This window comes from Salmo trutta, unplaced genomic scaffold, assembly GCF_901001165.1.
Source record: "Salmo trutta unplaced genomic scaffold, fSalTru1.1, whole genome shotgun sequence".
In the NCBI taxonomy this organism is placed as follows: domain Eukaryota; kingdom Metazoa; phylum Chordata; class Actinopteri; order Salmoniformes; family Salmonidae; genus Salmo; species Salmo trutta.
Genome location: NW_021822178.1, coordinates 814,860 through 840,799, shown reverse-complemented (window position 1 = coordinate 840,799; position 25,940 = coordinate 814,860).

The following is a 25,940-nucleotide window of genomic DNA, read 5'->3' as shown; positions in this document are numbered from 1 at the left end:
CCTCACTCTGTCCCTCCCTCGTTATCCACACTTCCTCACTCTGTCCCTCCCTAGTTATCCACACTTCCTCACTCTGTCCCTCCCTCGTTATCCACACTTCCTCACTCTGTCCCTCCCTAGTTATCCACACTTCCTCCCTCTGTCCCTCCCTAGTTATCCACACTTCCTCACTCTGTCCCTCCCTCGTTATCCACACTTCCTCACTCTGTCCCTCCCTCGTTATCCACACTTCCTCACTCTGTCCCTCCCTCGTTATCCACAGTTCCTCACTCTGCCCCTCCCTCGTTATCCACACTTCCTCACTCTGCCCCTCCCTAGTTATCCACACTTCCTCACTCTGCCCCTCCCTCGTTATCCACACTTCCTCACTCTGCCCCTCCCTCGTTATCCACACATCCTCACTCTGTCCCTCCCTCATTCACCTCACCACTATGTTTACTATCATGTTCATCAGCTCTCTGGTTCTTCACAGAGCCTGAGGAGAGTAGTGTAGTTCTGGTTCTTCACAGAGCCTGAGGAGAGTAGTGTAGTTCTGGTTCTTCACAGAGCCTGAGGAGAGTAGTGTAGTTCTGGTTCTTCACAGAGCCCGAGGAGAGTAGTGTAGCTCTGGTTCTTCACAGAGCCCGAGGAGAGTAGTGTAGCTCTGGTTCTTCACAGAGCCCGAGGAGAGTAGTGTAGCTCTGGTTCTTCACAGAGCCCGAGGAGAGTAGTGTAGTTACTGTGATGGTCTGGGAAGAATAGTTCTGAGTTGGTTCAAGCAGGCGATATGATTGGTTTAATCCCACATGGAACCTTATTGTTGTATGCAGTGCCATAAGGCTCCGGTCTGAAGAAATGCACTACGTTTGGATACAACCATTGGACTCATTTCTCTGCTGTTTGTATGACTTCACCTTCTTCACCACTACAATATCACTGTTACCTTCACAGGTTGGTACAGAGAGAGACAGGAGGTATGTCCAGAATGGATTAACAAGCATTTACTTTCACAGTTTGGTACAGAGAGAGACAGGAGGTATGTCCTGAATGGATTAACAAGCATTTACCTTCACAGGTTGGTACAGAGAGAGACAGGAGGTATGTCCAGAATATCCAGAATGTATACTTTGTAGTGTACTCTGGGCCTTGGTCAAAGTTAGTGCACTACATAGGGCACTACATAGAGCACTACATAGGGCATTGCATAGGGAGCATGTTCATAATCTTTCTGTTTACTATCACCACTATGCTTAGTTAGTGGACTACATAGGACACTACATAGGGCACTACATAGGGAGTTCAGAAGCATTTGAGTTTTCACCTTAAGGTTGTACATCTCAGCTCTTTAGAGAAATCAGGAAATGGTTCTCTCACCCTCTGAAAGCATCTCCTCTTATCCCAGCTTCCCTTACCCAGGCCCTCCTCCCTCTCCTCCCCTCCCCTCCTTCCCCATCCTCTCTCACCTTCCCAGCTTCCCTTACCCAGGCCCTCCTCCCTTTCCTCTCCTCTCCTCCTTCCCCATCCTCTCCCAGCTTCCCTTACCCAGGCCCTCCTCCATTTCCTCTCCTCCCCTCCTTCCCCATCCTCTCTCACCTTCCCAGCTTCCCTTACCCAGGCCCTCCTCCCTCTCCTCCCCTCCTTCCCCATCCTCTCTCACCTTCCCAGCTTCCCTTACCCAGGCCCTCCTCCCTTTCCTCTCCTCTCCTCCTTCCCCATCCTCTCCCAGCTTCCCTTACCCAGGCCCTCCTCCATTTCCTCTCCTCCTTCCCCATCCTCTCTCACCTTCTGGCAGTGAGTCCTGTGCGGTGCCTTGGCCATCGTAGACTCTGTAACAGCAATGTGTCCCTGACTGTATGAAATGAAATGGGACTGGCCATGTAATTGGCCCTGTGGGGACTGTTCCCCTCCAATAACACGGTTCCTGATTGGCTTTCAGATTAAATATCTCTGGCAGATAAGGTGTGCGTCCCAAATGGAACCCTACTCCCTATATAGTACACTACATTTGACCAGGGCCCATAGGTTGCCATTTGGGATGCAGCCAAGGTAGAATAAACAAGGGAAGGATTCTATTCCTGGCTCTCTCTCGCGTCTCGTCTTGGTTGGCTCGTGTCTGAGACGACGCCTCGACCCTCGGAACCCTAGGGAGAGGACAGATGGGACTCTGAGGTCTCTCTCTCTCTCTCTCTCTCTCTCTCTCTCTCTCTCTCTCTCTCTCTCTCTCTCTCTCTCTCTCTCTCTCTCTCTCTCTCTCTCTCGTCTTGTCTTGGTTGGCTCGTGTCTGACACAACGCCTGAACCCTAGGAACCGTAGGGAGAGGACAGGACAGATGGGACTCTGGTCTCTCTCTCTCTTTTTCTCTCTTTCTCTGTCTCTCTCTTTCTCTGTCTCTCTCTATCTGTCTCTCTCTCTCTCTCTCTGTCTCTCTCTCTTTTTGTCTCTCTCTCTCTCTCTCTGTCTCTCTCTCTCTGTCTCTCTCAATCTCTCTCTCCCTCTCTCTCAATTCAGTTTCAATTTAAGGGGCTTTATTGGCATGGGAAACATATGTAAACATCGCCAAAGCAAGTGAAGTAGATAAAAAATCAAAAGTGAAATAAACAATAAAAGTGAACAGTAAACATTACACCCACAACAGTTCCAAAGGAATAAAGACATTTCAAATGTCATATTATGTCTCTATACAGTATTGTACCAATGTGTAAATAGTTAAAGTACAAAAGGGAAAAATAAATCAACATAAACATGGGTTGTTGTTAGAATAATTTGTATGTGTTAGAATAATGCCTTAAGTGTTCCACTCTGAAATTGTAGGATAGTGGGGGAAAGGTTTGATAATTATGAGAAGATAAAACCAGGATGGGGGGGTTAGATATGTTAGTATTGTAATACTATGATGTTATATTCTTTAGTAGGGATGTAAACAGAGTGAAGTTGTAGATAATATAAAAACATTAGAGGGTTTCAAACCAAGAGGGTCCCAACTGGGGGGAGGGGAGGTGAAAGCCTTGAAGAATGGGACAACTTTTATGGTTCTTTGTGGTGAGTGGAAAAGTACTGGTTGTTTGAGCAGGGAGTGGGTCTAAAGATAGGAATGTGTGTGTGTATTATAAAAGGACTGAGTCCTCATTATTGACTTTAGAGGCCTCATGAATAAAGATGTTTGAACCTTTTTTTTATAAAATCTGAGACTTTGCCCAATTATTAATGAATCAAGGGTCTTACAAACCTCATTGAATTGGTTAAAGATTAAATGCATTATTGGGTTAAAAGATTCCCTTGACAGTTGTATTTACGATGGTGTCTGTTCTTCACTGGTTGCCCTTTTCTTGTGGAAACAGGTCATAAATCTTGCTGCTGTGATGGAACACTGTGGTATTTCACCCAATAGATAAGGGAGTTTATCAAAATTGGGTTTGTTTTCAAATTCTTTGTGGGTCTGTGTAATCTGAGGGAAATCTGTGAGGGAAAAAAGTCTTTGATCCCCTGCTGATTTTGTACATTTGCCCACTGACAAAGAAATGATTAGTCTATAATTTTAATGGTAGGTTTATTTGAACAGTGAGAGACAGAATAACAAAAACAAAATCCAGAAAAACACATGTCAAAAATGTTATAAATTGATTAGCATTTTAATGAGGGAAATAAGTATTTGACCCCTCTGCAAAACATGACTTAGTACTTGGTGGCAAAACCCTTGTTGGCAATCACAGAGGTCAGACGTTTCTTCTAGTTGGCCACCAGGTTTGCACACATCTCAGGAGGGATTTTGTCCCACTCCTCTTTGCAGATCTTCTCCAAGTCATTAAGGTTTCGAGGCTGACGTTTGGCAACTCGAACCTTCAGCTCCCTCCACAGATTTTCTATGGGATTAAGGTCTGGAGACTGACTAGGCCACTCCAGGACCTTAATGTGCTTCTTCTTGAACCACTCCTTTGTTGCCTTGTCCGTGTGTTTTGGGTCATTGTCATGCTGGAATACCCATCCACGACCCATTTTCAATGCCCTGGCTGAGGGAAGGAGATTCTCACCCAAGATTTGACGGAACATGGCCCCGTCCATCGTCCCTTTGATGCGGTGAAGTTGTCCTGTCCCCTTAGCAGAAAAACACCCCCAAAGCATAATGTTTCCACCTCCATGTTTGACGGTGGGGATGGTGTTCTTGGGGTCATTGGCAGCATTCCTCCTCCTCCAAATACGGCGAGTTGAGTTGATGCCAAAGAGCTCCATTTTGGTCTCATCTGACCACAACACTTTCACCCAGTTGTCCTCTGAATCATTCAGATGTTCATTGGCAAACTTCAGACGGGCATGTATATGTGCTTTCTTGAGCAGGGGGACCTTGCGGGCGCTGCAGGTTTTCAGTCCTTCACGGCGTAGTGTGTTACCAATTGTTTTCTTGGTGACTATGGTCCCAGCTGCCTTGAGATCATTGACAAGATCCTCCCGTGTAGTTCTGGACTGATTCCTCACCGTTCTCATGATCATTGCAACTCCACGAGGTGAGATCTTGAATGAAGCCCCAGGCCGAGGGAGATTGACAGTTCTTTTGTGTTTCTTCCATTTGCGAATAATCTCACCAACTGTTGTCACCTTCTCACCAAGCTGTTTGGCGATGGTTTTGTAGCCCATTCCAGCCTTGTGTCAGTCTACAATCTTGTCCCTGACATCCTTGGAGTGCTCTTTGGTCTTGGCCATGGTGGAGAGTTTGGAATCTGATTGATTGATTGCTTCTGTGGACAGGTGTCTTTTATACAGGTAACAAGCTGAGATCAGGAGCACTCCCTTTAAGAGTGTGCTCCTAATCTCAGCTCGTTACCTGTATAAAAGACACCTGGGAGCCAGAAATCTTTCTGATTGAGAGGGGGTCAAATACTTATTTCCCTCATTAAGATGCAAATCAAAATTTTTTTTAAATGACGTGTTTTTCTGGATTTTTGTTGTTGTTATTCTGTCTCTCACTGTTCAAATAAACCTACCATTAAAATTATAGACTCATCATTTCTTTGTCAGTGGGCAAACGTACAAAATCAGCAAGGGATCAAATACTTTTTTCCCTCACTGTATGGTCATACATTTGGCAGAAGGTTAGGAAGTGCAGCTCAGTTTCCACCTCATTTTGTGGGCAGTGTGCACATAGCCTGTCTTCTCTTGAGAGCCAGGTCTGCCTACAGCAGCCTTTCTCAATAGCAAGGCTATGCTCACTGAGTCTGTACATAGTCAAAGCTTTCCTTAATTGTGGGTCTGTCACAGTGTTCAGGTATTCTGTCACTGTGTACTCTCTGTTTAGGGCCAAATAGCATTCCAGTTTGCTCAGTTTTTTGTTAATTCTTTCCAATGTGTCAAATGAGATCTTTTTGTTTTCTCATGATTTGGTTGGGTCTAATTGTGTTGCTGTCCTGGGGCTCTGTGGGGTCTGTTTGTGTTAAAAAAAATGTATTTCACCTTTATTTAACCAGGTAAGCTAGTTGAGAACAAGTTCTCATTTACAACTGCGACCTGGCCAAGAATAAAGCAAAGCAGTTCCACACATACAACAACACAGAGTTACACATGGAATAAACAAACATACAGTCAATAATAAAGTAGAAAAAAGTATATACACAGTGTGTGCAAATGAGGTAAGATAAGAGAGGTAAGGCAATAAATAGGCCATGGTGGCGAAGTAATTACAATATACCAATTAAACACTGGAGTGATTGATGTGCAGAAGATGAATGTGCAAGTAGAGATACTGGGGTGCAAAGGAGCAACATAAATAAATACAGTATGGGGATGAGGTAGATAGATGGGCTATTTACAGATGGGCTATGTACAGGTGCAGCGATCTGTGAGCTGCTCTGACAGCTGGTGCTTAAAGCTAGTGAGGGAGATATGAGTCTCCAGCTTCAGAGATTTTTGCAGTTCGTTCCAGTCATTGGCAGCAGAGAACTGGAAGGAAAGGCGGCCAAAGGAGGAATTGGCTTTGGGGGTGACTAGTGAGATATACCTGCTGGAGCACGTGCTACGGGTAGGTGCTGCTATGGTGACCAGTACGCTGAGATAAGGCGGGGCTTTACCTAGCAGAGACTTGTAGATGACCTGGAGCTAGTGGGTTTGGCGACGAGTATGAAGCGAGGGCCAGCCAACGAGAGCGTACAGGTTGCAATGGTGGGTAGTATATGGTGCTTTGGTGACAAAACGGATGGCACTGTGATAGACTGCATCCAATTTGTTGAGTAGAGTGTTGGAGGCTGTTTTGTAAATGGCATCGCCGAAGTTGAGGATCGGTAGGATGGTCAGTTTTATGAGGGTATGTTTGGCAGCATGAGTGAAGGATGCTTTGTTGTGAAATAGGAAGCCAATTCTAGATTTAATTATTTTGGATTGGAGATGATAAATATGAGTCTGGAAGGAGAGTTTATAGTCTAACCAGACACCTAGGTATTTGTAGTTGTCCACATATTCTAAGTCAGAACCGTCCAGAGTAGTGATGCTGGATGGGCGAGCAGGTGTGGGCAGCGATCGATTGAAGAGCATGCATTTATTTTGACTTGCATTTAAGAGCAGTTGGAGGCAATGGAAGGAGAGTTGTATGGCATTGAAGCTCGTCTGGAGGGTTGTTAACACAGTGTCCAAAGAAGGGCCAGAAGTATACAGAATGGTGTCGTCTGCGTAGAGGTGGATCAGAGACTCACCAGCAGCAAGAGCAACATCATTGATGTATACAGAGAAGAGAGTTGGCCCGAGAATTGAACCCTGTGGCACCCCCATAGAGACTGCCAGAGGTCCGGAACACAGGCCCTCCGATTTGACACACTGAACTCTATCAGAAAAGTAGTTGGTGAACCAGGCTAGGCAGTCATTTGAGAAACAAAGGCTGTCGAGTCTGCCAATAAGAGTGTGGTGATTGACAGAGTCGAAAGCCTTGGCCAGGTCGATGAATACAGCTGCACAGTAATGTCTCTTATCGATGGCGGTTATGATATTGTTTAGGACCTTGAACGTGGCTGAGGTGCACCCATGACCAGCTCTGAAACCAGATTGCATAGCGGAGAAGGTACGGTGGGATTCGAAATGGTCGGTAATCTGTTTGTTAACAGATTACCGACCTATATCTATCCTACCCTAAGGCAGGGTAGGATAGATATAGGTCTGTAGCAGTTTGGCTCTAGAGTGTCTCCCCCTTTGAAGAGGGGGACGATCGTGGCAGCTTTCCAATCTTTGGGAATCTCAGACGATACGAAAGAGAGGTTGAATAGGCTAGTAATAGGGGTTGCAACAATTTCTGCAGATAATTTTAGAAAGAGAGGGTCCAGATTGTCTAGCCTGGCTGATTTGTAGGGGTCCAGATTTTGCAGCTCTTTCAGAACATCAGCTATCTGGATTTGGGTGAAGGAGAAATGGTGGGGGCTTTGGCGGGTTGCTGTGGAGGGTGCCGGGCAGTTGACCGGGGTAGGAGTAGCCAGGTGGAAAGCATGGCCAGCCGTAGAAAAATGCTTACTGAAATTCTCAATTGAAGTGGATTTATCGGTGGTGACAGTGTTTCCTAGCCTCAGTGCAGTGGGCAGCTGGAAGGAGGTGCTCTGATTCTCCATGGACTTTACAGTGTCCCAGAACTTTTTTGAGTTTGTGCTACAGGATGCAAATTTCTGTTTGAAAAAGCTAGCCTTAGCTTTCCTACCTGCCTGTGTATATTGGTTCTTAACTTCCCTTGTGAACAGAGCCCCAGGACCAGCTTGCTTAGGGGACTCTTCTCCAAGTTCATATCTCTGTAGGTGATGACTTTGTTAGGGAAGGTTTGGGAATCACTTCCTTTTAGGTGGTTGTAGAATTTAACGGCTCTTTTCTGGATTTTGATAATTAGCGGGTATCGGCCTAATTCTGCTCTGCATGAATTATTTGGTGTTTTACATTGTACACGGAGGATAATTTTCTCTCTCTCTCACTCACACTTGTTGTTCTAGTCACTACTTAATGCTGAGAGAGAAAGATTACTTGTTGTTCAAGTCACTACTTCCTGCTGAGAGAGAAAGATCACTTGTTCTAGTCACTACTTCCTGCTGAGACAGAAAGATCACTTGTTGTTCCAGTCATTACTTCCTGCTGAGATCGAAAGATGACTTGTTCTAGTCACTATGTAGTACGTTATCAAATCAAAGACGCTTTGCAGAATGTTTTTACTGGTCTGATGTTGTCCATGTTGATGTTTTCCTTTAAAGCATCAGCTGGAGAGAAGTAGCTAATGTACAGCTGCAGTATTAGGAGAGAGATAAACAGGCTGACAATCTGGCTAGTCATTATTGATCTTAATACCAGTCTGTTACCTGAGGAGGGTCTTAACACCAGTCTGTTACCTGAGGAGGGTCATAATACCAGTCTGTTACCTGAGGAGGGTCTTAATACCAGTCTGTTACCTGAGGAGGGTCTTAATACCAGTCTGTTACCTGAGGAGGGTCTTAATACCAGTCTGTTACCTGAGGAGGGTCTTAATACCAGTCTGATACCTGAGGAGGGTCTTAATACCAGTCTGTTACCTGAGGAGGGTCTTAATACCAGTCTGTTACCTGAGGAGGGTCTTAACACCAGTCTGTTACCTGAGGAGGGTCTTAATACCAGTCTGTTACCTGAGGAGGGTCTTAATACCAGTCTGTTACCTGAGGAGGGTCTTAATACCAGTCTGTTACCTGAGGAGGGTCTTAATACCAGTCTGTTACCTGAGGAGGGTCTTAATACCAGTCTGTTACCTGAGGAGGGTCTTAATACCAGTCTGTTACCTGAGGAGGGTCTTAATACCAGTCTGTTACCTGAGGAGGGTCTTAATACCAGTCTGTTACCTGAGGAGGGTCTTAATACCAGTCTGTTACCTGAGGAGGATCTTAATACCAGTCTGTTACCTGAGGAGGGTCTTAATACCAGTCTGTTACCTGAGGAGGGTCTTAATACCAGTCTGTTACCTGAGGAGGGTCTTAACACCAGTCTGTTACCTGAGGAGGGTCTTAATACCAGTCTGTTACCTGAGGAGGGTCTTAACACCAGTCTGTTACCTGAGGAGGGTCTTAACACCAGTCTGTTACCTGAGGAGGGTCTTAATACCAGTCTGTTACCTGAGGAGGGTCTTAATACCAGTCTGTTACCTGAGGAGGGTCTTAATACCAGTCTGTTACCTGAGGAGGATCTTAATACCAGTCTGTTACCTGAGGAGGGTCTTAATACCAGTCTGTTACCTGAGGAGGGTCTTAATACCAGTCTGTTACCTGAGGAGGGTCTTAACACCAGTCTGTTACCTGAGGAGGATCTTAATACCAGTCTGTTACCTGAGGAGGGTCTTAATACCAGTCTGTTACCTGAGGAGGGTCTTAATACCAGTCTGTTACCTGAGGAGGGTCTTAATACCAGTCTGTTACCTGAGGAGGGTCTTAATACCAGTCTGTTACCTGAGGAGGGTCTTAATACCAGTCTGTTACCTGAGGAGGGTCTTAATACCAGTCTGTTACCTGAGGAGGGTCTTAATACCAGTCTGTTACCTGAGGAGGGTCTTAATACCAGTCTGTTACCTGAGGAGGGTCTTAACACCAGTCTGTTACCTGAGGAGGATCTTAATACCAGTCTGTTACCTGAGGAGGGTCTTAATACCAGTCTGTTACCTGAGGAGGGTCTTAATACCAGTCTGTTACCTGAGGAGGGTCTTAATACCAGTCTGTTACCTGAGGAGGGTCTTAATACCAGTCTGTTACCTGAGGAGTAGCTAGATCAAACCGTTGAAATAAAGAGGATTGGAGGGAATGAAAAAATGTTTGGCCTGTGGATAGTTATTAGGGTGAACAAGGAGAAGACAGAGAGAGGAGGAGAGGACAGAGAGAGGAGAGGACAGAGAGAAGAAGAGGAGAGGACAGAGAGAGGAGAGGACAGAGAGAAGAAGAGGAGAGGACAGAGAGAGGAGAGGAGAGGACAGAGAGAGGAGAGGAGAGGACAGAGAGAGGAGAGGAGAGGACAGAGAGAGGAGAGGACAGAGAGAAGAAGAGGAGAGGACAGAGAGAGGAGAGGAGAGGACAGAGAGAGGAGAGGAGAGGACAGAGAGAGGAGAGGAGAGGACAGAGAGAGGAGAGGACAGAGAAAGGAGAGGAGAGGACAGAGAGAGGAGAGGAGAGGACAGAGAAAGGAGAGGACAGAGAGAGGAGAGGACAGAGAGAGGAGAGGACAGAGAGAGGAGAGGACAGAGAGAGGAGAGGAGAGGACAGAGAGAGGAGAGGAGAGGACAGAGAGAGGAGAGGAGAGGACAGAGAGAAGAAGAGGAGAGGACAGAGAGAGGAGAGGACAGAGAAAGGAGAGGAGAGGACAGAGAGAGGAGAGGAGAGGACAGAGAGAGGAGAGGAGAGGACAGAGAGAGGAGAGGAGAGGACAGAGAGAGAAGAGGAGAGGACAGAGAAAGGAGAGGAGAGGACAGAGAGAGGAGAGGAGAGGACAGAGAGAGGAGAGGACAGAGAAAGGAGAGGAGAGGACAGAGAGAGGAGAGGAGAGGACAGAGAGAGGAGAGGAGAGGACAGAGAGAAGAGAGGAGAGGACAGAGAGAGGAGAGGACAGAGAGAGGAGAGGACAGAGAGAGGAGAGGACAGAGAGAGGAGAGGACAGAGAGAGGAGAGGACAGAGAGAGGAGAGGACAGAGAGAGGAGAGGACAGAGAGAGGAGAGGAGAGGACAGAGAGAAGAGGACAGAGAGAGGAGAGGAGAGGAGAGGCAGTAGTCATACATCATGTCTGACTGGTGTGACTGGTCCATCTAGACAAGCATCAAAGCATCAGGAACAAACCACTCTGTACCAGAGGACAAACATACACCGTGCTCAATACTGATAACCTGATCTGTGCACTGTGATGGATGGCACCTCGTCTCTCGTCCTGTCTGTTCTGTTTACACTCCTTCTCTAAGTGGCAATACACGCTACGCTGGTTCACTTTCGACAGGAAGTAAAGTTAAAACTATTTCACTCAATGTATGTTAGCGTGGAAGAGATTAGACAGTGGTCTGATAGACTAGGCCTGTCCTCTTACTCTGATACATGATCATCGGGAATTAATTAATTAATTAACGAACGAACGAATGAATAAGTGAGTGAGTGAGTGAGTGACTGAGTGAGTGACTGAGTGAGTGAGTGAGTGAGTGAGTGAGTGGGGAGATCTGGGTTGATCTAAGGACCCATATCTATACTGACTGATTACCTGGCTGAATAGATTTAGCAGAAGCTTCTCTAGAGATATTGTGTTAGCAGAAGTTTCTCTAGAGATATTGTGTTAGCAGAAGCTTCTCTAGACATATTGTGTTAACAGAAGCTTCTCTAGACATATTGTGTTAACAGAAGCTTCTCTAGAGATATTGTGTTAACAGTAGCTTCTCTAGACATATTGTGTTAACAGAAGCTTCTCTAGAGATATTGTGTTAACAGAAGCTTCTCTAGACATATTGTGTTAACAGAAGCTTCTCTAGACATATTGTGTTAACAGAAGCTTCTCTAGACATATTGTGTTAACAGAAGCTTCTCTAGACATATTGTGTTAAGCAGAAGGCAACTTCTCTGATGGATCTCCAGGCATATCTAGGTTATCCTTCTAAATGAATTAACTTATTCTCACTGACACGACGGAGAGGGTGTGTCAGAGAGAGGGATGGAGAAAAGGGGAGAGAGATTGAGCGAGAGAGAGAAAGGGAGAGAGAGTGACAGAGACAGAGGCACAATGTGAGAGAGAAAGAGAGAGAAGAGAGAGGGAGACAGGCAGACAAAGAGAGACACAATCTGAGAGAGGAGAGAGAAGAGAGAGGGAGACAGGCAGACAAAGAGAGACACAATCTGAGAGAGGAGAGAGAAGAGAGAGGGAGACAGGCAGACAAAGAGAGACAATCTGAGAGAGGAGAGAGAAGAGAGAGGGAGACAGGCAGACAAAGAGAGACACAATCTGAGAGAAAGAGAGAGAAGAGAGAGGGAGACAGGCAGACAAAGAGAGACACAATCTGAGAGAGGAGAGAGAAGAGAGAGGGAGACAGGCAGACAAAGAGAGACACAATCTGAGAGAGGAGAGAGAAGAGAGAGGGAGACAGGCAGACAAAAAGAGACACAATCTGAGAGAGGAGAGAGAAGAGAGATGGAGACAGGCAGACAAAGAGAGACACAATCTGAGAGAGGAGAGAGAAGAGAGATGGAGACAGGCAGACAAAGAGAGACACAATCTGAGAGAGGAGGGAGAAGAGAGAGGGAGACAGGCAGACAAAGAGAGACACAATCTGAGAGAGGAGAGAGAAGAGAGAGGGAGACAGGCAGACAAAGAGAGACACAATCTGAGAGAAAGAGAGAGAAGAGAGAGGGAGACAGGCAGACAAAGAGAGACACAATCTGAGAGAGGAGAGAGAAGAGAGATGGAGACAGGCAGACAAAGAGAGACACAATCTGAGAGAGGAGAGAGAAGAGAGAGGGAGACAGGCAGACAAAGAGAGACAATCTGAGAGAGAAGAGAGAGAGAGAGAGAGACGGTCAGACAGCGACACAGTCTGAGAGAAAAAGAGAGAGAGAGAGGAATGAGAGACAGGGAGACAGGCTGACAGAGACAGACTACAATTACTTACCGTAATTTCCGGACTATTGAGCGCACCTGAATATAAGCCGCACCCACTGAATTACATTTATTTTTTATTTTTTAACATAAATAAGCCGCACATGTCTATAAGCCGCAGGTGCCTACCGGTACATTGAAACAAATTAACTTTACACAGGCTTTAACGAAACACGGCTAGTAACAAAAATAAATAGGCTTTAACGAAACACGGCTTGTAACAAAAAATGTAAAATTAGCAGTAAACAGTAGCCTACCAAGAAAGTCATTGGTCACTATCTTCCTCCTCCTGTGCACTGAAACCACTGAAGTCATCTCCTTCGGTGTCGGAGTTGAATTGCCTCAGAATTGCTTCATCCGTTATTGGATTGTTTTCATTGTCGCTCTCGTCACTGTTTGACCTTAACCCATTGTCACGTCCTGACCAGCAGATGGAGCTGTTGTAGTAGTTTGGGGGTCAGGACGTGGCAGTCTTGTGTGTGTGTGTGATTGTTCTGTGTGTCTTGTGACTCCTGATCAGGAACAGCTGGGGATCGTTGTTCCTGATTGGGAGTCATATATGTAGGAGTATGTTTGTCACTGGGGTTTGTGGGTGGTTGTTTTTGCACTGCGTTTATAGCCTGTAAAACTGTTACTGTTGTCACCTTTATTGTTTTTTCAAGTGGATGCTTTACTCTTTTTTGGTAATAAATAACCATGAGTATTCACATACCTGGTCCTTCTCTGAAGACAGCCGTTACACCCATTCGGCAATTTCATTGGTCTAATGAAAGCTTCATGCCGCCAAAAAACTGAGCACGTCACAGAATGTGTTTTTTTGTAAGAAAAAAATTTGAAAGCGGGAAAAATCCATATATTAGCCGTGTCATTGTTTAAGCCGCGAGGTTCAAAGCCTGGGGAAAAAAGTTGTGGCTTATAGTCCGGAATTTACGGTAGGTTGAAAAATAAGCTCAACTGGACACCTTAATGAGGCAGTGAATGAACTGAGAGAGAAAGTACGCAGGACATTCTACGTCATTAAAAAACTAATTCAAATTGAAATAGCTATTAAAATTTGGCTAAAACTAATTGAATATGTCATTGAACCAATTGCACTTTATGGCAGCGAGGTGTGGGGTCCACTTGCAAAACAAGATTTGATCAAATGGGACAAACACCTCATTGAAACCCTGCATGCAGAGTTCTGTAAGATTCTCCTACATGTTCAGAGGAAAACTAAAAACAATGCATGCAGGGCAGAATTAGGCCAATATCCACTAATAATAAAAACCAAAAAAAATAGCAATTAAGTTTTGGAAACATCTAAAATACAGTGACCCCCTCTCATATCATTACCAAGTCCTGCAATGCCAAGAGCTGAGCAAAGAAAAAAGTCCCCTCATCCAGCTGGTCCTGGGGCTGCTCACAAACCTGTTCTACTAACACACTGAAGCCTCAGGACCCTCATCCAGCTGGTCCTGGGGCTGAGTTCACTAACCTGTTCTACTAACACACTGAAGCCTCAGGACCCTCATCCAGCTGGTCCTGGGGCTGAGTTCACAAACCTGTTCTAATAACACACTGAAGCCTCAGGACCCTCATCCAGCTGGTCCTGGGGCTGAGTTCACAAACCTGTTCTACTAACACACTGAAGCCTCAGGACCCTCATCCAGCTGGTCCTGGGGCTGAGTTCACAAACCTGTTCTACTAACACACTGAAGCCTCAGGACCCTCATCCATTTACATTTACATTTAAGTCATTTAGCAGACGCTCTTATCCAGAGCGACTTACAAATTGGTGCATTCACCTTAAGATATCCAGTGGAACAACCACTTTACAATAGTGCATCTAAATCTTTCGGGGGGGGGTAGAAGGGGGGTAGAAGGGGGGTAGAAGATTACTTTATCCTATCCAGCTGGTCCTGGGGCTTAGTTCACAAACCTGTTCTACTAACACACTGAAGCCTCAGGACCAGAACATCCAATCAATCAGAATAAACCAAATTACAACACAGTCAAAACAAAACAACATTACTTATTGGGAAACACATGGACAAGCACAAACCAAAATGCAGTGCTATCTGGCCCTAAATCGACAGTAAACCGTGGCTAAATATTTGACCATGGTTACTGATCAAAACCTTAGATAAACCTTGACAAAGTACAGGCTCAGTGAGCACAGCCTTGCCATTGAGAAGGGTAGACACAGGAAAACCTGGCTCCCTGTAGAGGAAAGGCTGTGCAACCACTGCACAACAGCAGAACCTGAGACGGAGCTGCATTTCCTGATAAAATGTCAAAAATATAAAACAATTAGAGAGTGTCATTTCCCCAAATGTAAACCCTTATTCAAGGTTTCAAAGACCTCTCTGATGAGGATAGGCTACCCATCCTGTTGGGGGAGGACGCAGAGAGCTGTGGGTTGGCAGCGCACTACATTGCTGCCTGCCATAAGATGAGGGACAGTGTCTGACAGACCAATAAACCTGCACATGTCCTCTACTGTATGATTATTGTTATTGTTGAATGTATGGTTATATTGACCGTTGGTTATTGTTGTTACTGTTGTCCCGTTGACAATTTTGAGCTTAGGCAAAATGTACATTGTTATGTCATGCCAATAAAGCACATTGAATTGAATTTAATTGAATTGACTGAGAGAAAGAGAGAGAGAAATAAGAGAGAGGGAGAGAGAGAGAGAGAGGGAGGCAGGCAGACAGAGAGAAAGATAGAGGGAGGCAGGCAGACAGAGAGAAAGATAGAGGGAGGCAGGCAGACAGAGAGAAAGATAGAGGGAGGCAGGCAGACAGAGAGAAAGATAGAGGGAGGCAGGCAGACAGAGAGAAAGATAGAGAGAGAGAGGGAGGCAGGCAGACAGAGAGAGAACGATAGAGAGAGAGGAATAGGAGAGAAGGAGGCAGGCAGACAGAGAGAACGATAGAGAGAGAGAGGGAGACAGGCAGACAGAGAGAGAACGATAGAGAGGAATAGGAGAGAAGGAGACAGGCAGACAGATAGAGAACGATAGAGAGGAATAGGAGAGAAGGAGACAGGCAGACAGATAGAGAACGATAGAGAGGAATAGGAGAGAAGGAGACAGGCAGACAGATAGAGAACGATAGAGAGAGAGGAATAGGAGAGAAGGAGACAGGCAGACAGATAGAGAACGATAGAGAGAGAGGAATAGGAGAGAAGGAGACAGGCAGACAGATAGAGAACGATAGAGAGAGAGGAATAGGAGAGAAGGAGACAGACAGAGAGAGAACGATAGAGAGAGAGGAATAGGAGAGAAGGAGACAGGCAGACAGAGAGAGAACGATAGAGAGAGAGGAATAGGAGAGAGGGAGACAGGCAGACAGAGAGAGAACGATAGAGAGAGAGGAATAGGAGAGAAGGAGACAGGCAGACAGATAGAGAACGATAGAGAGAGAGGAATAGGAGAGAAGGAGACAGGCAGACAGATAGAGAACGATAGAGAGAGAGGAATAGGAGAGAGGGAGACAGGCAGACAGAGAGAGAAAGATAGAGAGAGAGGAATAGGAGAGAAGGAGACAGGCAGACAGATAGAGAACGATAGAGAGGAATAGGAGAGAAGGAGACAGGCAGACAGATAGAGAACGATAGAGAGAGAGGAATAGGAGAGAAGGAGACAGGCAGACAGATAGAGAACGATAGAGAGAGAGGTGTAGGAGAGAAGGAGACAGGCAGACAGATAGAGAACGATAGAGAGGAATAGGAGAGAAGGAGACAGGCAGACAGATAGAGAACGATAGAGAGAGAGGAATAGGAGAGAAGGAGACAGGCAGACAGATAGAGAACGATAGAGAGAGAGGAATAGGAGAGAAGGAGACAGGCAGACAGATAGAGAACGATAGATAGAGAGGTGTAGGAGAGAAGGAGACAGGCAGACAGATAGAGAACGATAGAGAGAGAGGAATAGGAGAGAAGGAGACAGGCAGACAGATAGAGAACGATAGAGAGAGAGGAATAGGAGAGAAGGAGACAGGCAGACAGATAGAGAACGATAGAGAGAGAGGAATAGGAGAGAAGGAGACAGGCAGACAGATAGAGAACGATAGAGAGAGAGGAATAGGAGAGAAGGAGACAGGCAGACAGATAGAGAACGATAGAGAGAGAGGAATAGGAGAGAAGGAGACAGACAGACAGATAGAGAACGATAGAGAGAGAGGAATAGGAGAGAAGGAGACAGGCAGACAGAGAGAGAACGATAGAGAGAGAGGTGTAGGAGAGAAGGAGACAGGCAGACAGATAGAGAACGATAGAGAGAGAGGAATAGGAGAGAAGGAGGCAGGCAGACAGATAGAGAACGATAGAGAGAGAGGAATAGGAGAGAAGGAGACAGGCAGACAGATAGAGAACGATAGAGAGAGAGGAATAGGAGAGAAGGAGACAGGCAGACAGATAGAGAACGATAGAGAGAGAGGAATAGGAGAGGAGACAGGCAGACAGATAGAGAACGATAGAGAGAGAGGAATAGGAGAGAGGGAGACAGAGAACGATAGAGAGAGAGGTATAGGAGAGAAGGAGACAGGCAGACAGAGAGAGAACGATAGAGAGAGAGGAATAGGAGAGAAGGAGACAGGCAGACAGATAGAGAACGATAGAGAGAGAGGTGTAGGAGAGAAGGAGACAGACAGACAGATAGAGAACGATAGAGAGAGAGAGGGAGAGAGAACGATAGAGAGGAATAGGAGAGAAGGAGACAGGCAGACAGAGAGAGAACGATAGAGAGAGAGAAGGAGGCAGGCAGACAGATAGAGAACGATAGAGAGAGAGGTGTAGGAGGACCAGTGTGTCTTCGGTGTAATCCGTTTCTCACTAGTTTACTCTACTGTCTAAATCCATTCCACTGGACTCCAGGGAGCCATGGTTTCCTTCCAGCACTCCAGTGAGAGGCAGAGAGGAGGGAATGGAGAGAGGGAGGGGACAGAGTGATGCTCCAGGATTGGATCATTTCTGGTTGTCAGGACTAGAGGAGGCTGGTAAGGAAGGGAGGCAGAAAGGAGCAGCTCTCTCATTCTGTTGTTTGGGCTGTCTCTGGAGAGGAGCACACAGAACTAACACAGAGAACTAACACAGAGGACTAACACGGATAACTAACACACAGAAATAACACAGAGAACTAACACAGAGGACTAACACACAGAACTAAAACAGAGAACTAACACAGAGAACTAACACAGAGAACTAACACACAGAACTAAAACAGAGAACTAACACAGAGAACTAACACAGAGAACTAACACAGATAACTAACACAGAGCTAACACACATAACACAGATAACTAACACACAGAACTAACACACATAATTAGCACACAGAACTAACACAGAGAACTAACACAGAGAACTAACACAGAGAACTAATACAGAGAACTAACACACAGAACTAAAACAGAGAACTAATACAGAGAACTAATACAGAGAACTAACACAAAGCTAACACACATAACACAGATAACTAACACACAGAACTAACACACATAATTAGCACAGAGAACTAACACAGAGAACTAACACAGAGAACTAACAAAAAAAACGTAACACTGTAGCTCACGCCACCATTGATTTTACAATTATACAATGATTCTCCACCTAACATACCATAAAATAGTACCCCCAAAAAACACCAGTCTCAAAGTCAACAGTGAAGAGGCGACTCCAGGATGCTGGTCTTCTAGGCAGAGTTGCAAAGAAAAAGCCATATCTCGGACGGGCCAACGAAAAGAAAAGATTAAGATGGGCAAAAGAACACAGACACTGGACAGAGGAACTCTGCCTAGAAGGCAAGCATCCCAGAGTCACCTCTTCACTGTTGACGTTGAGACTGGTGTTTTGCGGGTACTATTTAATGAAGCTGTCAGTTGAGGACTTGTGAGGAGTTTGTTTCTCAAACTAGACAGTCTAATGTACTTGTCCTCTTCCTCAGTTGTGCACCGGGGCCTCCCACTCCTCTTTCTATTCTGGTTAGGGCCAGTTTGTGCTGTTCTGTGAAGGGAGTAGTACACAGCGTTGTATGAGATCTTCAGTTTCTTCATTTCTCAGAACAAGAATAGACTGACGACTTTCAGAAGAAAGTTATTTGTTTCTGGCCATTTTGAACCTGTAATCGAACCCACAAATGCTGACGCTCCAGATACTCAACTAGTCTAAAGAAGGCCAGTTTTATTGGTTCTTTAATCAGAACAACAGTTTTCAGCTGTGCTAACATAATTGCAAAAGGGTTTTCTAATGATCAATTAGCCTTTTAAAATGATAAACTTGGATTAGCTAACACAACGTTACATTGGAACACAGGAGTGATGGTTGCTGATAATGGGCCTCTGTTGATATTCCATTAAAAATCAGCCGTTTCCAGCTACAATAGTAATTTACAACATTAACAATGTCTACACTGTATTTCCGATCAATTGTATGTTATTTTAATGGACAATTTTTTAAATTTTCTTTCAAAAACAAGGACATTTCTAAGTGACCCCAAACTTCTGAACTGTAGTATAGGTATTCCTCTTGTCCAGATGGGACAGGGCAGTATGCAGTGTGATGGCGATTGCGTCGTCCGTGGACCTGTTGGGGCGGTATGCAAACTGAAGTGGGTCTAGGGTGGCCGGTAAGGTGGAAGTGATATGATCCTTGACTAGCCTCTCAAAACACTTCATGATGACAGAAATGAGTGCTACGGGGTGGTAGTCATTTAGTTCAGTTATCTTTGCCTTCTTGGGTAGAGGAACAATGGTAGCCATCTTGAAGCATGTGGGGACAACAGACTGGGATAGGGAGAGATTGAATATGTCAGTAAATACCCCAGCCAGCTTGTCTGCGCATGCCGCCTGGGCAGTCCTTGTTAGCGGGCCGCGACGGTGGCACTGTATTATCCTCAAAGCGGGCAAGGAAGGTGTTTAGTTAGTCTGGAAGCGTGACATCGGTGTCCATGACGTGGCTGGATTTCTTCTTGTTGTCCGTGTTTTCCTGTAGACCCTGCCACATACCTTTTGTGTCTGAGCAAGTGAATTATGACTCCACCTTGTCCCTGTACCGGCATTTCGCTCGTTTGATTGCCTTGCGGAGGGAATAACTACACTGTTTATATTCAGCTATATTCCCGGACCTCTTTCCATGGTTAAGTGCGGTGGATCGCGCTTCAGCTTTGCGCAAATGCCACCATCCATCCATGATTTCTGGTTAGGGTAGGTTTTAATAGTCACAGTGGGTACAACATCTCCTATGCACATCTTTATAAATGCACTCACCAAGTCAGCGTATAGGTCCAATGTTGTTCTCTGAGGCTGACCGGAACATATTCCAGTCTGCCTGATCAAAACAATCTTGAAGCGTGGCTTCCGATTGGTCGGACCAGTGTTGAATAGTTCTCGTCACTGGTACATCCTGTTTGAGTTTCTGCCTATAAGACGGAAGGAGCAAGATGGCGTCGTGGTCGGATTTGCCGAAGGGAGGGCAGGGGGAGGGCTTTGTATGGATTGCGGAAGTTAGAGTAGCAGTGGTCGAGGGTACTGCGCATGAGCGTAGCGCAATCAATATGCTGGTACAATTTAGGTAGACTTGTTCTCAAATTTGCTTTGTTAAAATCCCCAGCTACAAATAATGCAGCCTCAGGATGTTTGGTTTCCGGTGAAGTCCCTTCATGGCCGTCTTGGTGTCCGCTTGAGGTGGAATGTACACAGCTGTGACTTTAACTGACGAGAATTCTCTTGGTAGGTAAAATAGCCGGCATTTTATTGTAAGGAATTATAGATTGGGTGAGCAGAATGACTTGAGTTCCTGTATGTTGTTATGATTACACCATGAGTTGTAAATCATAAAGCATACACACCCGCCCTTTCTCTTCCCAGAGAGATGTTTATCACTGTCGACGTGATGCATGGAGAAGCACAGCGGCTGGACCGATTCCGACAACATATCCCGAGAGAGCCATGTTTCCGTGAAACAGAGAATGATTCAATCTCTGATGTCTCTCTGGAAGGCAACCCTTGCTCGAATTTCGTCTACCTTGTTGTCAAAAGACTGGACATTGGCTAGTAGTATACTCGGGAGCGGTGGGCGATGTGCACGTCTATGGAGGCTGGCCAGGTGGTCGCTTCGTCTGCACCTCCCTATGGCTCCGTTGTTTTAGGTCGACTACTGGAATTAGATCCATTGTCCAGGGTGGTGGTCCGAACAGAGGAGCCGCTTCGGGAAAGTCGTATTCCTGGTCGTAATGTTGACGTTGCTTTTAAATCCAATAGTTTTTCCCAAGTGTATATAATAAGACTTAAGATTTCCTGGCGTAACAATGTAAGAAATGATACACAAAAAAAACGAAATACTGCATAGTTTCCTAAGAACTTGAAGCGAGGCGACCAGCTCTGTTGGAGCAATCTTGCCTTCTATATATAAATATGATGATTCTCCACCTAACATACTATATAAATATGATGATTCCCCACATAACATACCTTATATAAACATAATGATATGTCTAGCTGGGCAAGACAATCTGGACTCTCTCTTTCTAAAATTATCTGCCGAAATTGTTGCAACCCCTATTACTAGCCTGTTCAACCTCACTTTCGTATCGTCTGAGATCCCCAAAGATTGGAAAGCTGCCGCGGTCATCCCCCTCTTCAAAGGGGGAGACACTCTAGACCCAAACTGTTATAGACCTATATCCATCCTGCCCTGCCTTTCTAAAATCTTCGAAAGCCAAGTTAACAAAAAGATCACCGACCTTCTCCACTATGCAATCTGGTTTCCGAGCTGGTCATGGGTGCACCTCAGCCACGCTCAAGGTCCTAAACGATATCATAACTGCCATCGATAAAAGACATTACTGTGCAGCCGTCTTCATCAACCTGGCCAAGGCTTTCGACTCAGTCAATCACCGCATTCTTCTCCACCTAACATACTATATATAAAGATCATGATTCTCCACCTAACATACTATATATAAAGATCATGATTCTCCACCTAACATACTATATATAAAGATCATGATTCTCCACCTAACATACTATATATAAAGATCATGATTCTCCACCTAACATACTATATATAAAGATCATGATTCTCCACCTAACATACTATATATAAAGATCATGATTCTCCACCTAACATACTATATATAAAGATCATGATTCTCCACCTAACATACTATATATAAAGATCATGATTCTCCACCTCACATACTATATATAAAGATCATGATTCTCCACCTAACATACTATATATAAAGATCATGATTCTCCACCTAACATACTATATATAAAGATCATGATTCTCCACCTAACATACTATATATAAAGATCATTCTTCTCCACCTAACATACTATATCCTGTATATGATTATTCTCTACTTAATAACATGCTATATATATAAACATAATGATTCTACAACTAACATAATATTCTGAACAAAAATGTAAACTCAACATGTAAAGTGTTGGTCTTCATGTTTTATGAGCTGAAATAAAAGATTCCCAGAAATGTTCAATATGCACAAAAATCTTATTTCTCTTACGTTGCGTCCACAAATTTGTTTACATCCCTGTTAGTGAGCATTTCTAATTTTCCAAGATAATCCATCCACCTGACAGATGTGGCATATCAAGAAGCATGATCATTACACAGGTGCACCTTGTGCTGGGGACAATAAAAGGCCACTCTAAAATGTGCAGTTTTGTCACAACACAATGCCACAGATGTCTCCATTTTTCAAGGAGCATTCAATTGGCTTGCTAACTTCAGGAATATCAACCAAAGCTGTTATCATAGAATTGAATGTTCATTTGTCTACCATATGCCGCCTCCAACATTGTTTTAGAGAATTTGTCAGTACGTCCAACCGGCCTCACAACCGCAGACCACGTGGCGTCATGTAGGCGAGAGGTTTGTTGATGTCAACGTTGTGAACAGAGTTCCCCATGGTGGCGGTGGGGTTATGGTATGGGGCAGGCATAAGCTATGGACAACTAACCCAATTGAATTTTATCGATGGCAATTTGAATGCACAGAAATACCGTGACGAGATCCTGAGGCCCATTATGAGGCCCATTATGAGGCCCATTATGAGGCCCATTATGAGGCCCATTATGAGGCCCATTATGAGGCCCATTTCTATCATACTATATGTAAAGATGATGATTCTCCACCTAACATACAATTTCAGTATCTGTCTTCTTCAGATATCGACCCGTGAACAGTAATGGTTAGTAGGACGAACCCTTTGGGAACCATTGAGTCTTTACCAGGAAATGAATGATGGTATCATTCCAATAGGAGGACTATTACAGAGGAAATGACTTCCTGTGAATGTGTGTTGAATGGCCTCTCAGTGAAACGGCCTCTCAGTGAAATGGCTTTCAGATGGAATATGGCTTCTTGTCTGACATAGAAGATCGACTGGATCTGTGTGATTGACATGAAAAGGTTTGATGAACGACATCAGTTCTTATAGATGTGAACTGCCAATTGACAGCAGGTTAAGTACCCAGCATGGTATAAATTCCCTTTCCCATTCAAATCGTCACACCTTATTGGACAGATTTGAAAGAACTGATCATATTGCTTTGAGTTGCAGGTTTCTCCAATCAGTGCAGATGAAGAGAGAAGACCGTTGGCACACGGAGGCAGGATGGACTAATGTGGAGCCTTTTGGTGGATTGTTCTGTATACTTAAAGTTGCACTGTGCATAAATCGCTCTGCCATTTCCTGGTTGCTATAACTCGAATAGTTCGCCTAATTTCAGTTTATGTGACAAAAAAAAGCAAGTGTAGTGTAGAGAATCATTGTGCCATCTAAACTGCTGTGAAATATATTTTCCATAACCATAAAAATATTGTTGTTTCAGAGGTTTGAAACGGACGTACGAAACCGAAAGTAAAAGACGCGATAACAAAACGTATGAACGGGAAGCGTAGAAGTAGAGCACGTAGAACAGATCTACCACTTCTTAGACTTGTTTTCAATGAGAATGATCGCTCTATAACACACATTTCTATGTGAATTTGGTCAGGTTCCACAAAGAGTTACATATTGCCACTTTAATGGTAGCACGTCAACTACAAACAACTGAACGACCAAACAATGCTGGAGCTGGTCGGCCCAAATGGTCATCGCTGACGATCAGAGGTCAGAAGCTGGAGAATATAAGCTGCCTTTCAGTAGGATGTGTATTACCCTGGTTATCTGGTTTGGTAACATAGACAGTACTCTGGGTATCTGGTTTGGTAACATAGACAGTACTCTGGTTATCTGGTTTGGTAACATAGACAGTACCCTGGGTATTATCTGGTTTGGTAACATAGACAGTACTCTGGGTATTATCTGGTTTGGTAACATAGACAGTACCCTGGTTATCTGGTTTGGTAACATAGACAGTACTCTGGTTATCTGGTTTGGTAACATAGACAGTACTCTGGTTAACTGGTTTGGTAACATAGACAGTACCCTGGTTATCTGGTTTGGTAACATAGACAGTACCCTGGTTATCTGGTTTGGTAACATAGACAGTACCCTGGTTATTATCTGGTTTGGTAACATAGACAGTACTCTGGGTATTATCTGGTTTGGTAACATAGACAGTACTCTGGTTATCTGGTTTGGTAACATAGACAGTACTCTGGGTATTATCTGGTTTGGTAACATAGACAGTACTCTGGGTATTATCTGGTTTGGTAACATAGACAGTACCCTGGTTATCTGGTTTGGTAACATAGACAGTACTCTGGTTATCTGGTTTGGTAACATAGACAGTACTCTGGTTAACTGGTTTGGTAACATAGACAGTACCCTGGTTATCTGGTTTGGTAACATAGACAGTACCCTGGTTATCTGGTTTGGTAACATAGACAGTACCCTGGTTATTATCTGGTTTGGTAACATAGACAGTACTCTGGGTATTATCTGGTTTGGTAACATAGACAGTACTCTGGTTATCTGGTTTGGTAACATAGACAGTACTCTGGGTATTATCTGGTTTGGTAACATAGACAGTACTCTGGGTATTATCTGGTTTGGTAACATAGACAGTACTCTGGTTATCTGGTTTGGTAACATAGACAGTACCCTGGTTATCTGGTTTGGTAACATAGACAGTACTCTGGGTTTTATCTGGTTTGGTAACATAGACAGTACTCTGGTTATCTGGTTTGGTAACATAGACAGTACTCTGGTTATCTGGTTTGGTAACATAGACAGTATTCTGGGTATTATCTGGTTTGGTAACATAGACAGTATTCTGGGTATTATCTGGTCTGGTAACATAGACAGTATTCTGGGTATTATCTGGTTTGGTAACATAGACAGTACCCTGGTTATCTGGTTTGGTAACATAGACAGTACTCAGGGTATTATCTGGTTTGGTAACATAGACAGTACCCTGGTTATCTGGTTTGGTAACATAGACAGTACCCTGGTTATCTGGTTTGGTAACATAGACAGTACCCTGGTTATCTGGTTTGGTAACATAGACAGTACTCTAGGTATTATCTGGTTTACAGCAGGCTCCTCTGGTCCTGCAGTGTGTTTACCTGTGATTTGCTCTGTGTTTTACTACAGCAGGCTCCTCTGGTCCTGCAGTGTGTTTACCTGTGATTTGCTCTGTGTTTTACTACAGCAGGCTACTCTGGTCCTGCGGTGTGTTTACCTGTGATTTGCTCTGTGTTTTACTACAGCAGGCTACTCTGGTCCTGCGGTGTGTGAGTTGTTTAGCTAGCAGGTAAACTGATGATCCACTGCTTCCTGCGAGAACACAGTTTCCCCTGAGCGATGAAGCAGAGACCTTGAGTTCTATAGCTGAAGGAGACAGAGATTGGAAAAAGAGAAGAGTTTGATTCGATGGGTTGTTGTTCACTCTCACAATAACAGACTCTGATTCATCAGTAGAATGTGAAGGTAGAAATCGTCTCCCTGAACACACTTTCAGTGCTTGTTACTTCAACATACCTCACAAGAGAGGTATGAAGTGGTCTGATTTTTCTTCCTGTTGCTTGACGGCTGGTCCAGAGGGATTCTCTCTGTTGTTGATTGGTTGGTCCAGAGGGACTCTCTGTTGTTGATTGGTTGGTCCAGAGGGATTCTCTCTGTTGTTGATTGGTTGGTCCAGAGGGATTCTCTCTGTTGTTGATTGGTTGGTCCAGAGGGACTCTCTGTTGTTGATTGGTTGGTCCAGAGGGATTCTCTCTGTTGTTGATTGGTTGGTCCAGAGGGATTCTCTCTGTTGTTGATTGGTTGGTCGAGAGGGATTCTCTCTGTTGTTGATTGGCTGGTCCAGAGGGACTCTCTCTGTTGTTGATTGGTTGGTCCAGAGGGATTCTCTATGTTGTTGATTGGTTGGTCCAGAGGGACTCTCTCTGTTGTTGATTGGTTGGTCCAGAGGGATTCTCTCTG